Source organism: Cibotium barometz, chromosome 26 (genome assembly GCF_041138505.1).
Source record: "Cibotium barometz isolate CiBa-2024 chromosome 26, ASM4113850v1, whole genome shotgun sequence".
Classification (NCBI taxonomy): Eukaryota; Viridiplantae; Streptophyta; class Polypodiopsida; order Cyatheales; family Cibotiaceae; genus Cibotium; species Cibotium barometz.
Window position 1 is genome coordinate 40,529,892 of NC_141071.1, and position 13,430 is coordinate 40,543,321.

Consider the following 13,430-nt stretch of genomic DNA (forward strand, 5'->3'; position numbering starts at 1 on the left):
CAGCGCTTTTAATTTGTTCCAAGTCTATGATTTACTCTAATTTTTGAGTTTGAGAAATAGAATTCTTCTCCGAGTGTCATAAAGATCCTAACAAGATCTCTCTCCTTCCAAAGTTGAAACTTAGGTATACTTCTCTACACCTATATAAATAAAGCTTTTACTGTTCTAGATTTTTGGATATATATTATTCTAACATTTTAGATAGGTGTAATTCTCTGCACTTCTATGAATAAAGCTTTTAATATTCTAAAATTTATATTTATATATATATATATACTCAAAACACTAAGACTATCTAAGAAAGCCTTTATTAAATCTAAATAATATTTGGATGTGTATAGCACTATTCATTGGAATGCCAAGAGCATTTTATAACCCAAATGACATTAGTCTATAAGCATAAGATCTCCATCCAATGATGAATTTTTCTTTTTATCTTACTTTACACGTGACACTTGTTAAAAGCATGGATCGCAAGCTCTGTTAACTACACGTCCTAATCACACACTAATCTAATGACATTGTTAATCTAAGGTGGATAGAAATGAAAGAAACTCATTGTTGTGAGTGTGTGCTAATTAAGATTAGGCTCAAGTTCAATTAGGTTACAAGATGGAAAGTTGTACTCATAAAAAGACTTGAGATGTTGTGCAAGTGATATGATTCTTTGCTTGAAATGGCCGCCTTTTATATGAGGAGGTACACCCTTGGGCTTGTACATTAATGTGGGACAAATCCCCTTGCTCATGTGGCTTCATGCTAGGCTTTGCACTTTCTTGGCTTACTCAATTCACTCCCTACCTCTTCCTTGTGCTCTTTGGCACCACATTTCTCGGCAACACCTAGTTACCTGCTCAATCCATCCATAAATGAGTATGTGCCATTGTCTACTATAACATCCAACATAATTTTTATAAATGGTAACAAAAGTAAATTATTTCTAGTCTTAGCATTGAGAATTTTATAAATGGTAACAAAAAAGGATTATTTCTAGTCTTAGCATTGAGTTTTTTATGATCTAAGCAAGCTCTAAAATTTCCATTTTTATTATCTCCATGCAATATATAAAACTAATCTTCAAAAGTTTGCTAATAGCAGTAAGATTCATCTTATATCTTTGTTGCTTCACAAACGTAACATTTTTCTCTAGTACAATTTTGTGTTAGTTTAACTCCTTTAAGGACCTTATAATTCCAATGCTGAAAGTCTTAAGTATACATTTAAAAGACTTATCAACTCATCTTTAAGACTAGGGTTTAACCTTTTCTTTATCCCTATATCCATGGTAACTCTTCTCCTCCCAAATTGGCTTTTGTAACTTCATCATCCATTTTTCTCTTGTGTCATGAGGATGCCTCAGTAGAGTTGTCTCGGTGTCATTTCTCAACAGAGTTGTCTCAGTATAGTTTCATTTAAATTAACCTCTTATGTATCTTTCGACAAATTTAAGTGGTTCATCAGTAATAAAGAGATAAAAGGAGTAAGGATCAATAAGGTTCACCATGGATTAAATGAAAAATGTGAAAATAATGATCCTTGGCTCCTTGATGTCATGCCATTTTAAACACTTTTAGATTCATGAGTATGTACCACACCCACTTTCTAAGTTATATTTTGTATATAGAAATATTGACTTGGCAATGCTTTACAAAATTTAAATTTATTTTGTTTTATTCATGATAAGCTTTACTTTTATACTTTTACTGAAAGGAAAAACTGCCACCTTGAGCCAAATTTATACGGGGTTTTACTTGATGTCCTTCTAGTTTTACACTTTCCTCTATAAAAACTTATTTATATATAGATACACAAATGGATGTATTTTGGGTTCCTCAAATTTCAATTTGGGTTCCTCAAATTTCAATTTGTAGGGAATGGTAACAATCTTGTTATCATATTAATGTCCTTTACAAGTTCAAAATGTAGGATCTTGAACATAATTTTGTCAACTACATTTGCAATTGATGGGTAATTGAATGTTCAAAAGTTTGTTCATTCATTGCAATTGATATATTGTGAATCATACAGATAAACACATGATACATATTCATACTTCATTTCTTCTTCTTACTTTTCTATTGATTTATCTAATGCTGGCATCCACTTGGATATGCTATATATACTTCATTTCTTCTTATTATTTTTCTATTGATTACTCTAATGTTGGCATCCACTTAGATATACTATAACTCATTTAATACTTCTGCTACTTACTATTTGTCAAGCTCCCTAGCACCCATCAAGTTTCTACACAACCATTTTTACGTAGCATTTAAAAAGCAACGGCTAGGTCATGAGTTTTTTTCTATAATCACATCTATTAAAATTGGTTTCATAAAAAATATACTCATAAAGGACACTATTTTTTCACTTATATTTTTAATGCATCTCTCACACCCAAGGAAGGCTTGCACTACCTCACATTGTGGAGTAGGACACCATACACAATGGAACAAACTATGCTTACAAAAACTAAATGAAAGTTTAAACTTAAGAAGTTAGCATAAGAAAAAAGATGCATTGCTTGCACTTTCTGTGAAGCGAAACATTATTCCTCATATTCGATCATGTAAGACTTCAAAACAAGCATGACTTACAACGGTTTAAGCCTTCTAGTGCCCAAAAAAAAAAACATACATGGTTACTAACAATGAAAGAGAAGCAATAAAAGAAAGTCCTATAGATTAGAAGTATCAATTTTCATTACAAAAGTGGAATATGTATTGTACAATATATAGAATATACATTTGCCATCAAATTGCCTTAATGAGAGCCACTTATTTTTTTTCTTAAAAATTCTCTCAATAAAAAGACTTAGACATGGATATCTAAAGTTTCTCTTTCTAATCTGCTTCCTATTAAAAATAAAAAACTCTCTCATAATTATTGCCCCTTGAAGTCAAGCCTATATAATAAGAAAGAAAAGTTTATCATAATTGCCACTACTTGGGCTATGCAATAACACTCAAATTCTTCAATTTATTTTTAGAACAAATTATAACCATTTGAATCTCTCTTGCATGTATTCTATCGACCACTATCCATCTCTTCCTATTAAATCTCACTTAGTTAATGTCCACAACTTTGATAATACATATTTCAAAGAACCTATTGAAAGTGTAGCCTCGATCATGATATGCATTGCTCTAGTGCAAATTACTATCTTTTCATTCAAGCCATCACATAATACTTCATAAATAAAGTGTAAACAAACATGGTATTTATTTTCCAAACTCGGCTTACAAAAGCATTAACTAGCATAGCCTCCTAAGCTATAGCCCAGGAGTAGCACCCTTGCCTCTCTATGTGGAGTTACAGGGTTCAAACCTACCCTTGTTGCATGTAATTTCAGTACCCCACTCTCACAATACAATAGGAAAATAAAAGTGGCTAGCCAACTTTTGATGCAGTTGAGTTAATCCAAAGGTTGAAGGTTGTTTTGATGTGCCACTTTTGATGGCCTTTTGTAGCATCTAGGCATGAAGGCAATAAATGTGATCATGAACAAACATGAAAATACAAAGAAAGGCCTACTAACCAGCTTCTGCAGCTTAGAGAGAGAGATGCCCCATGGGACCAAATACAAGCACTAGTCCGTGAAGACCCCAAATATGATCAAGCACAAAGTCAAAAAATTAAAAAGAAAGGCCTACTAATCATCTTATGTAGCTGAGAGAGAGAGGAGTTCTTGAAATATGCACACATCCCGCAATTCAGTAACGAGCCTTTTGTGCAACAAGTTACTCGCTAGGTTTTACATCAACACTTTGATTGTCTCTAAAAACTTCAAAAAACTTGCACTGAGGCATCATTGTGATCGTAAGACTGACTTTGTCTAGAATCTGGTAAGCTTCATTTCACAAGAACAGGAATACTTCACCAGAAGGTATACTCCCAAATTTGCAATTCAATTGTCTTCCAAAAACCACAGGTGTCTGCATCAAGTGCAAGATTTCCAAACAAATGTGCTATTGTGCCGCATCTTCCACAGGCCGTGCTTCGCTAGCTGGAGGAGCTGCAGTTCCTGAGGACAAGGGACTTGGATTTATCCCAGATGTGGAAGAACCATGTTGCAGCTCGATCACAAGGCAGCGCACAGCTTTGCTCATTTGCTCAAGACGAACAGCACTGAGGGGAGGAAGCCCTGGCCTTCCATCATTCCCAGTCCTTGCAGCAAGAGATCCAGTTGCCTCGTCCACTAAGCATTCAGAACCAATCCTTTGTCTAACTGACTCAACAAATTCTTGAGCCTGATCACAAGCAACGTGAAAAAGCTGCCAGTTTTGTAAAAAGCTCTCCAGGGCAGCATCACTGCGTGGGGTGCGCTGCCCATCCGAAGCCTCTTTTGCCTCCAGCACAGATGCGGCAGAGCTCAGAAGCATATTGTAAGCATTTTGCAGAGATTGTACAGTTTGCTCCATTGTGCAAACAACACTAATATTGACCACACAGACACAAACAGGTTCTGCAAATACACCCAAAATAAGACTCAAAATATTTCTCTCTCTCTCTCTCTCTCTCTCTCTCTCTCTCTCTCTCTCACACACACACACACACACACACTTTTTTTTTGTAAAGCTTCATGTCATTAATTACAGGTGGGAAACCTCAAAACGAGGAAAACCCACCAAAAAGACCATATACAAGGGAGACTACTAGAGTGTTCACTATGTTCAACATCTAAAAACAATCTGTAAAAAGAGCATACAGAGATGAGTCAATCTCATGAAGAGAGAGACAGTCATATAAAGATTGTTGAAGAGAGGAACGGAAGAATGAGTAAGCATCCAAATAAGGCCCAGCAAAAACTATCCTGTTGCGAGACTACCAGGTAGTCCATAAAGCCCAGTAGCGAACCCAATCAAAGAAGACTTTATAGGATCTAAGGGGTGAAGGGAGAAGACCGAAGATCCAAAAGTATTTCCCAAAGGGTGCCTGTTGGAAGCGGGCTCTCAAACGTGCAGCAATCCGATCCAATAAAGTCCTGGTCAGAGGACAACTCCACAAAAGATGAAAGACTGTCTCTTGAGAAGCACCACAACTATAACAAGTTGAAGGTGCCAAAAGTCGCCTAGCCAAGAAAAGGCCGACTGGCAAGACTCCAATCAAGCATCTCCATAAAAAAAGTCTACTTTTCAAAGGAAGACTGCATTTCCAAAGAGAATGAAGCCGCTGTTTCCACCAAGCCTGACTTTTATGAAGATGCCAAATCTGATTCGCATGTTCTTGAACCCAAGAGACAGGCAACAAGAGATGATATATCGAATGAACCGAAAGTTTAGCCATTGATAAAGGGCCTCGTGCAGGTTGTTCTCTTCTAAGGCTCCAATCAACCAAACGATCAGAACGATCCAAATCTGCAATTGGTTCAAAAGGAGCAAGAAGCTCTCGAATAAGCTGCCAGATTGATCTATAATGCATCCCCAGACCAAATTTTCTGGCGGCAACCACAAAAGAAAGCACATGGCCACCAGCATCCAAAACATCATCAATAAGATAAACTCCTTTCTTTGAAAGGAAATATGCCTTCCTAGGCTCACGTAGAGCCAAGGGTACATCAAAAGCCTTTGACCAATGAATACTCTCAAGGCGAAGCGAAGAAGATTGCGCATTAAGCCTGGGATTCCAAAAAAGATATTGCGTAACCTGTTTCCAGGCAAAAATTAACTTAGATGAAAGAGGGCAGCTGACAATCCATCGAAATGGCTGAAAATTGCATCCCAATACGTAACAGTCCACTTTCCAAAAGCAGGTGAAGACATAGACATACACATATGACCCAACATAATAGCCCATGGCTGGCGCTGTTGTACAAATTCCAACAGCAAAGTGGATTTACGAGCAAGCACGTGAAAATGAATATTCAATATGTTCAAGCCACCATGTATCTTTGGAGAACACATCTTTGGCATTGACAAAAGACGAAGACCCTTTTTACGATGAGTTTTCCACACAATTGCCATTGCCAGAGACATAAACCGATCTATATCAACTTTCCTCCACATAATCAATGGAAGAAAGAACTGTATGTAAGCCATTACAATAGCCTGCACTATATCAACCTGCAAAATGAGTACATCCTGCTTAGTGTATTTGGCATATTCAATGGCAATATAAGCATTAGCCAAATTATCATTGATTTGCCTCCCCGAGGCACAAAACCATATCGCGCAGGATGCAAACCATCATGTAAAAATCCTTTAATACGATTTGCCAACATCTTAGTCAGAAGCTTATAGATGACAGGCATAAGAGTAATGGGCCTCCAATCAGAAAAAGCTTCACAAAGATCTCGTTTAGGGAAAAGCTTAACCAATCCTTCTTTCCAAGAAGATGGTAGTACATCATTTGCCCAAGCTTCATTGATCATATACAGCAATGATTGTTCCAGCTGAGGCCAAAAAGCATGGAAAAATTCCACTGTCAATCCATCCCATCCGGGAGATTTCCATAAAGCATCTTTAAGTTTAATATCAGTGAACGGAGATTCTAATTCCAAAGCATCCTGTGGAGAAATAATGGGCCGAACATGATGCAATAAGGCATAACGAGCATTAAGTATGTCAGATGAAGTAGTTGACGGTTTAGCAAATAGAGCTGCAAAATGCTGACTAGCAATATACGAGAGCTCTGACAAAGAATGAGTCCATTGACCATCAGATTTTTTCACCTTTCTGATGCATTCCTTTTGTCTTGAAGCATGTAGATTTTTGAAAAAATCTTTGGAAGAGCAACCCTTATCTATGATAGCTCTATGTCGCGAACGTGTCAACCATTTTTGCAATTTTCTCTGATCATTTAGCATGAGGAAATGCTTAGCCTGCATTAAAGTTTCTTGTTCATTAGTATTTAAAACCCGAAACTGAGCAAGATCAGCCATAGATTGACATGTTTCTTTAGCCTGCAAGATCCGATCCCGCAAGTCGGCCATGTAATAACGACCATAATCACAGATCACAGCTTGCATGCGCTGAACAAATTGAAACCAAGCAATGTCAATATCCTCATGCATTTGAAGGGGCAAAGGCTCAATGGCTTGCAAAACCATTTCCTTGAAATCAGCATGCACAAGATAACTGTTGTTTAAAAGCAACAGCCTATGTTTCTGAAGAATAGAAACATCTTGTGGCATATCAAAATAAAGGCCTAACCATAAAGGAGAATGATCAGAGAGTAACATGGAACGATCAATCCATAGCTTGCAAACAAAATCATCGTATTGGTCAGCATGTAACAAGTACCAGCGATCCAGACGTGTCCAGATATGTGGAAAAGCATTGTGATTAAAAGTAAACCCTTGCAGACGAGGGAATACATGCTGCCATAGGTCCAAAATATTGCAGGAAGAGAGCAAATCATTCCATGTTCTGCGTTCAGCTCCAAGCATATGAGTTCTTCCAGTGGAATTAAATTCAGGAGATGGAGCATTATTAAAATCTCCACAAAGGAATGCATTATGGAGCCAGGGATAAGCCAACATTTGTGACCATATATTTGCCCTGTCAGCTGAGCTTTGTGGTGCATAAACTGCTGCAAATTCATAAATTTGTCCATACAATAAACATTGAATGACCATCCATCTGCCAGCAGAATCATTGTAGGCCAACATTGGTTGCAGATCATGCTTAACAAGCATAAAAACTCCCGAGTAATGCTGAGTGCCCGCATAAAATATATCATAACCAGCAAAGTGACCTGATTGACCCACTAAGGTATGCTGATTGTGTTCTTGCACACACACCATATGAGGTTGCATTTTAAGTACATAGTGCCAAAACAATCTAAATTTACTAGGATCACAAAGTCCTCTAATATTGTACGAAAGACATTTTATTGGAGCATCAAACATCAAATCTGTACAAAGGTATATACAGTGAACAGCCAGCAAAATCAATGCTGCATAACAACAACTGAATCAGGGAGAGAGCCCTTGCCCTGAATCAAGAGAGACTCATGCATATTCGTATCAACACACATATCCAAAGCATTTACATCGGCATCCATACTCGAGGAAGCACCTCGAACTACATCCGACCATATTCTAGAAAGCATAGTCGATGAAGTGGAAGACTGTGCAATAGTGGCAGATGCAGTCCAATTACGTGAAGGAACGGGAGCACGACGAACCATAGTAGCTTTTTTCGGAGTTTTCCATTCAGCCGAAGATATTTTATCTTTTCCTTTATCCTTAGGTTGATTAGGCACGGCCAAAGAAGAAACAACTTGTGGAATAACTTTAGCTTTTCCTTTCTCTTTCTCCTTTTGAGTATTTCGAGTGGCTTGATTTGTTGATATCTCCTTAACTTGAGTTGGCTGCACATTCGCTGAAATGGGAGGTACAGCAGATAACGGCGGAGGATGCAGCAGAGAAGGACATTCAGAAGCCATATGCCCGAACTTATGACAAGTGAAACAAGCACTTGCAAAGACTCCCCAATTTAATTTGAAGTAACGTGCACCCATGCCACGCACATTTTCTACTTCAACAGCAATTGCAGGTGGTTGCTCATGGTCCGTATCCCACAAGATGCAAAATCTGTTTTTGTTTCCTGTAGGACGAGGTGCACAAACCACTTTGCCCAGAGTGGCTGCTATACCTGGCAAATGTTCCCTCAAATATTCCGGAAAATCCACGACCTCGACCCAAACAGGACAACGATGCCTAATCAAGGACTGATAGTCCTTGGTCGGGGACCAAGGTAACACATGTACCAACTGTACACCAAACATAAGGGGAGAAGTTTCAAGCATCTGCTGCTTATATTGACCATCAGACAGTAATACATCATAAAAACCCCTTGCTGCAAAGTGAACTCCATCTACAAAGGGTCCACTGAATCCATTGAGCTACTTCTTGCGCAGAAGGCATTTTACCCGGAAAGAAGAGAATAATTCCTTTCTCTGAGTATCTACACAGAGGAGACACAATCGTCGGCAATTTAATCTTGTAACTGAAAGAAGGAGGCGGGTCCTTCCATTTGACACGACTGTCTACAAAGTCCTCACATAAAGCCTCATATACAAACTGTGCATCCGACGAATCTTGCTTAATCATGGTGACAGATTCAATTGCAGCATGCTGCCTCTTGTTACTGTCTGCAGCATTATCCCGGCGAGCATAGGTCATAATAGTCTCAGACATAATTGCAAGAGTAAAGTTTGTACAACACTGCTAAACAACTTTTTTTTTTATATGAAAGCTGTATGCTGTATACAGGAGCCTTTAAAATTTCTGCTGATGCGAATCAAAAAGAAGCTCTATTTACTGAAATACTGAAACTGACTTCTGCTGATGCGAATCAAAAAAAGCTCTATACACTGGAATTCTGAAACTGACTTCGAACTCTAGAAAATCTGCAGATGCGAACTGAACCTGAAAAGGAAGGCGAAACTGCACGGGGAGAGAGCATGGCGTGCGAAGATCTCAGCGACACACACACACACACACACACACACACACACACACACACACACACACAGAGTAGGAGGAGGGAGAGATGAGATTGCAGGCTCACAGACAGTTGTGTCACAGGCGAGCAGAATCGAAAGGAGACGCAAGCGAGGACAGTCGCAAGAATCGCATGCGAACAGAGTCGCAGGCTCACAGGCAAGTAGAGTCGTAGCTTCGAAGGCAAAGGGAGTCGCAGGCGAACAGGCGAACAGGGTCGCAGGCGAGTAGGCGAACAGGGTCGCAGGCGAGCCTCTTCTCCGCAGCTCACACACACACACACACCTCTCTCTCTCTCTCTCTCTCTCACACACACACCTCTCTCTCTCTCTCTCTCTCACACACACACACACAAACACACGTGGTTTCCCCACACACCTCTCTCTCTCTCTCTCTCTCTCTCTCAGCTCACACACACACACACACAAACACACGTGGTTTCCCCACACACACTATATGTACCTGGGTGACCTAGTTTTGGCAGAACCTAGGGTTTAGGGGAAACCCGGCGGGTTAAAGATAGGGGTTAAGGTTTGTTTAAAGATGGTTGATTTTTATAGTTAGCCTGTCACTATAAAAGTATGCACTGCCTTAGGATTGGTTTTAGTTGGTCAAAACCTGGACTAAGGAATCCCAAACATGATGATCCATAGACATGGCAGACAGTCCTACGCTTGTCTTCAAGATTTTCCTTACTTTCCAGTCCCCTTTCTAGCAATTATGCCATGTGAAATCCCTTCTCCCAGCGTACAAAAGTCCCTCCAATCCTAATCCTCAGTTGATGGAGGAAGAGGAGAAACACAAAATGGAGGATTAGATCGAATGCATCCACAACCTGAAGACGATTTGTGCAGGGCCTTGATTGATTTCTGAGATCAAAGGTAGTAGCAAATTATTAATTTGATGGAGGCTCCTCCATTTATGTCTGAGCTATTTGGTGGGAATTTGGAAAGAAAGGAGAATCGTGTTAGGATCTTTTGTTTACCCCTCTCTCTCTCTCTCTCTCTCTCTCTCTCTCTCTCTCTCTCTCGTGAGGAGATTTGGTCCACTCTCCAGGATCATTGACTTCTTGGACCAGCGTTGCCTACGGCTCTTCCTGCTTGAGCTCCGCACACATAGGGGCACTTTCTTCAGAGAGCTTCAGCCCTAGCCACCCCAACCCCTCCCTTGCCAACCAACCATCACCAGCTTCTTTCGGACCCAAGAGCTGGAGGACACCCATACAACATGGACTGCTCCGGATCCACCTTGCCCGAGAGGTGTTACCTCGGGCTGGGCCTCCGCATTCCAGCGTGCCTGACGCCCCCAACCCCCGGATGTTGGCCATGATCCCCTCATCAGCTCCAGATCTAGGACATGCTCCACCGCCATCGAGCTCCAGGAGGGAGACCTCTCGGCCATACTCATTAGTCCCATGCTTGATATTTTGGAGAGTGGTATACCATCTATTGGGGGCTGATTCTCCTCTCATGTTCCATGTTCCTAGTATTCCATGATAAGATTCCAAGGACAGTTTTGTAGATAGCTTTGTTTTGTTTCTATTTTATTTTCCATTCCATGATGATGAGATATGCCATGGACATTATTGTATCACTTTGGTCTCATACTCATAGGCCCATTGGGTATAAAACACATCAGTGTTCCTTACTGCATTTGTTTATTTTTACTGAACTACATTCGAAGTGCCTGTGAGTTGGTTGAAAGGGCTCAAAGGTCATGGTAAAACAATTCTAGCTTCTACAAATATATGAACTAATATTGAGACGCTTGCATGTAGGCAAGGGTACGTATATATGTATGTAAACACATATATGTATGATTTACATGTGTGCACACATATATCATACATACATATTATACGTATGTGTGATGTGATATATGTGTATGTATTATATATGTACATGTACATGTGTATGTGTATGTATTATATGTGTGATGTGATATATGTGTATGTATTATATATGTACATGTACATGTGTGTGTGTGTGTGTGAGTGTACAGACCAAAACTCTACTTTACATGATAAACCCGCAAACCTAGTTGCTAATCCTTGCAATAATCCTCCCACAGCACAGGAATTCTTTAATATAAAAAAACCATGAATCCTGCTGCTTAAAAATCGTATTTCTCAAATAAATTATTCCAAACAGGAAGAAAAAAAAACAAACAAACCCTAAATACCTAATCCGCTTCCTATCCTCCTGAGGGAGGAAGCGCACTTATTTTCAAGAAGAAATAACTGCTATTTTATGAAAACTCTCCTGCTTTCAACCACAGAAAAAACCCTAATTTCTGTGAAATAAAATTAAACTTACCTCATACTACGCGGGCAGGACAAAGGTTGTATCCATGGAAGAGAGCAAAGCGAGGGACATCCAGAATTTAGCCACGTTGTGTTTCCCCTAGTGGTCAAGTGTGTTAGCATTTTTTAGTTTCGCCCCCCCTCCCCCCTCCCCCAACATTTTTCAATTTTCACCAAGTACTTATGTCATAAGGTATGCACACTTGTCATTATGCATCCCTGCTACATTCTTTTTTGCAAGGGGCGGCCCGTGATCTAAGCGGTGCCCTCTAACAAACTCGGGGGTTCCAGGAGGAGGCAATGACTGTCTCAACCAAATCATGAAATCTCAGGAATGACTAACACCCAATAGGTTTTTTTTTTGGGGGGGGGGGGAAGGGATGCACTTGATTCCGAAGGAGAGTGGTGACTGTTTCGAGATTTGACAGTGGTGCATGTCTTTTAGAGGAGGATCATCAAATCCTTATAAAGGATCTTGAAAGAATAGAAACTGAAAACATGAGGAAACCCAAGCTAAGCCCCTATTCATATGCACCATGTGGCGAGTGTCATTGGTGCGAAGGTGCCCCAAGTGGAGGTATACATGGTGTTTTGGTGGTCATCCAAGAACCACAATGATTTAAATTTGGGATTTTTAACATGCACTAGAGAGAGAGAGAGAGAGAGAGAGAGAGAGAGAGAAAAGAAAGTACACGACACAGTATTGAGTCCCAAATACCACCACTGAAGGGACCCCCCTGGGGCAAGGTTCTTCTTCTCCCAGCAATTATCTAAGCGAAGGTTGATGAAAGGCATCCCCAAATTTTATTACAAACACCCACGTACAGTATTGAGTCCCAAATACCACCACTGAAGGGACCCCTTGGGGCAGGGTTCTTCTTCTCCCAGCAATTATCTAAGTGAAGGTTGATGAAAGGCATCCCCAAATTTTATTACAAACACCCATGTATGGAGTCAATATGTGCCTCTTGAAGTTTCGAACCACCCTTACTCTCTAGAGTCAATGTATAGCCCTCCTTGAATTTCAAAATGAGCCATCAGTAGATCACTCATTCATATTCTAAGGGTTGGAGGATCCTTAATGAAAGGCATCCCCCAACCTCCATCACAAACCCCATGTATGGAGTTCATAAATATAAGCCCTTGTTAAAGTTCCCTCTCTCTCTCTCTCTCTCTCTCTCTCTCTCTATATATATATATATATATATATATATATAGATATCTCTCTCTCTCTCTCTCTCTCTCTCTCTATATATATATATAGATATATATATATAGATATATATATATATATATATATATATATATATATATATATATCTATATATATATATATATCTATATATATCTATATATATATATCTATATCTATATATATATATATATATATATATCTATATATATATATCTATATCTATATATATATATATCTATATCTATATATATCTATATATATATATCTATATATATATATATATATATATATATATATATATATATCTATATATATATATATATATATATAGAGAGAGAGAGAGAGAGAGAGCATGTTATGGTTTGTGGAGGTGTGGAGCATGGCCTAAGAAGCCTAAATAATGGGAGGATGGGAGGTCATGCACATATAAAGAGTAGAGCAAATGGCTCCATATATTGGTGGAGTACCTTTGTAATAAGGGTAGA

The 13,430-nt window shown here is 39.2% G+C and overlaps 1 pseudogene across 1 annotated transcript; it reads right to left on the reverse strand.

Annotated features, from left to right (window-relative positions):
* Positions 1 to 3,528: 3,528 nt before the first annotated feature.
* LOC147623965 (mediator of RNA polymerase II transcription subunit 32 pseudogene) lies at positions 3,529 to 11,902 on the reverse strand (annotated as a pseudogene). The gene is made up of 2 exons (XR_015269240.1): positions 11,764 to 11,902; positions 3,529 to 4,465 (listed from the first exon to the last, which is right to left on the reverse strand). The product of XR_015269240.1 is annotated as a mediator of RNA polymerase II transcription subunit 32 pseudogene (transcript).
* Between the last annotated feature and the right edge of the window lie 1,528 nt (positions 11,903 to 13,430).